The following is a 2,240-nucleotide window of genomic DNA, read 5'->3' as shown; positions in this document are numbered from 1 at the left end:
GTACTTATGGAGCCATCAATATGTAAAGACAATTCACAAAACAAAACTACTATGGCATTATGTATTCCCAGTGGCAATTGGTTAATTTGCATATTGAATGACTTTGGGCTCACTATGTCAAGCAGTATAGGAGGAAATATGTGAAGAAAATTAAGAAAATCTACAAAAAATTGTCTTGAATGAAAAGTGTATACAAGGTTGCTATTTGAATTTTAAAAACATTCATAAGAGCTAAGATCCTTAGAACACTGTGTACTGGGTTGGTGAGAAGTGAAACAATATCTGGGTTAGTAAGGGTTTTTCTCTCATAGCATAAGGCTGCTGGGGAAATCTGATATTTTAGTACTCTTAGTAGTCAAAGGGTAAACAAATATTCAAAATAACCAAATGTGTTGTTTGGGAGAAAACTTCTAAATCTATAGTTTTCAGACAGTTCTATGCTCTACAACTCATGCAATGATTTAATAGTTTAATTTTTGCCAGTGCTAGACTGCACATATTATTATTAAGTAAGAAAATGAGGCTAATGAATTTACCTCCTGTAAATGAAGAGAACCTATCTAGTCAACACAGATTGTTGATGTATAGGTGATATGGAAAGGGAAGGGGAAATATATGCTAGAGACAGCAATATTACTTATTAGTACAATGTGTTTTAATTTCTTAAAAGCACTTCTGCTTTATAGAGCAATTGTTTTCCATCTTCTTTCCTATGTATTTCTTTCCAAATATTAGAATTTATGAAAATTTGTCAAAAAAAAAAAAAAAAAAAAAGTTTGTGTTTGTTTATACAGTAACAGTGCTTTTATTTGATTTTTGAATGTTACCAGATGAAATCGTACCCTGTTACTTCTAGGATGACTGCAAACTTCTTTGGCCAGCTGTACAAGGTCTAAGTTTTTTCTCATTAGATAACATAGGATATGCCTTTAGAATGCATGCTCTAAAAAGAATATGATTGATTTAGGTCTTGTTGCACTGTTTTTTGCATGCACTCTTTAAATATATGATATAGATAAATTAGTAGTCTGAAGCTTTGTACATATTGTGTCCAAACTGTTAGGACAACTAACTGCCCATGCATAGAACAGCCACTCACCTGATCTGTCTGAAAACTGACTTCTAATTCTGCAATAATGCTGTACCACTGTGAACACTTCTCCCAATATAGAAAGCTGTGAATTCAAAATAGTTGATTATTACAGTATGTATATGATGTTGGAAAAAATGTACCAGCTCTACTGTCTTCTTGTTCATTTTATAATCTGTACATTTCAGAGGAAAAAAATACTAGTTTGAATAATACATTAATACCTATAGTCTGCATTACGTTTTTGTCAAATGAAAACTAACATTGGAATTAATATTGGGTTTACATGTCACTCCATCCCAATATATGTATGATCCTTTCAGGTCTTCACTTCAAGTCACTCCTATTCATACATGTGGTTGATTGCTCATCACTTTAACCTGAGATGGCACAAAGGATTAGAGTGATGTTTATTTTTTCTTTGATTACTATCAGTGTTTTCATAGCCTTATGGTACTCATCATGTCAGTGAGAGTATTAGCAGTATTGATATTAATAGCATTAAAGAAATAAAATTTCCCCTCTAAAATCAAGGAATTTGGCAATAGGTAAGGTCACATCAAGTGTATTATTTAACTCCTTGGTAGCCGAGCACCAGTGGAGCCATGTGTGCAACAAAATTTACAAGACTAATGAGGACAGTATATGTACCTACATAAATAGGGTTAAAATGGTTTTCATAGTTCATATTACAGTTAAAATCAATGCTGTATGGAGTCCTGAAGGCTGTCTTCTTTCACAGATTGTTTGCATATGGCACAACCAACTCAGATTTTGAAGCTGCTCAAAATGAAAACATATATGTGATCAATTACTCATACAAGATTTTTAGTCAAATGAGAATCTACCTTTAAGTCTTGCTTTGCTTTTTTTTTTATTAAAAGGTATTGGAGATATGATTATAGTATAAGAAAGGAAGAAAAGGTACTGTTATTTGAAATTGTGCATGGAGTGATTTGGTCATCAGACGAATACAAATAAAAAATCTTTAACTTTTCAGTTTTTCTACTGTCATCATCCTACATAGAAGGATCTGCCATTTGAGTTCAGTTGTTCAGTTCATGAGCTGGGCTGGAATGTGCTAATGAGTTATAGATCTCAAAGACTGGCATATGTATAATAGTTACCCTGTATTTGAGGAGGCATAATT

The 2,240-nt window shown here is 32.6% G+C and overlaps 1 long non-coding RNA gene across 2 annotated transcripts in view; it reads left to right on the top strand.

Moving 5' to 3' along the window:
• LOC113823407 (uncharacterized) overlaps positions 1–1,856 on the top strand; it is a 27,378-nt gene extending 25,522 nt beyond the window's left edge. Inside the window, exon 3 of one of the 2 annotated variants that reach the window (XR_003477390.2) lies at positions 1,833–1,856. This is a non-coding gene — a long non-coding RNA (uncharacterized lncRNA). Of the gene's footprint in view, positions 1–830; positions 853–1,832 lie in introns of those variants that run through there. The other variant, XR_011399158.1, reaches the window with a different exon arrangement.
• Positions 1,857–2,240: the final 384 nt, after the last annotated feature.

This window comes from Penaeus vannamei, chromosome 2, assembly GCF_042767895.1.
Source record: "Penaeus vannamei isolate JL-2024 chromosome 2, ASM4276789v1, whole genome shotgun sequence".
Taxonomy (NCBI): Eukaryota; Metazoa; Arthropoda; class Malacostraca; order Decapoda; family Penaeidae; genus Penaeus; species Penaeus vannamei.
This window is presented reverse-complemented; position numbering and strand designations above follow the sequence as displayed.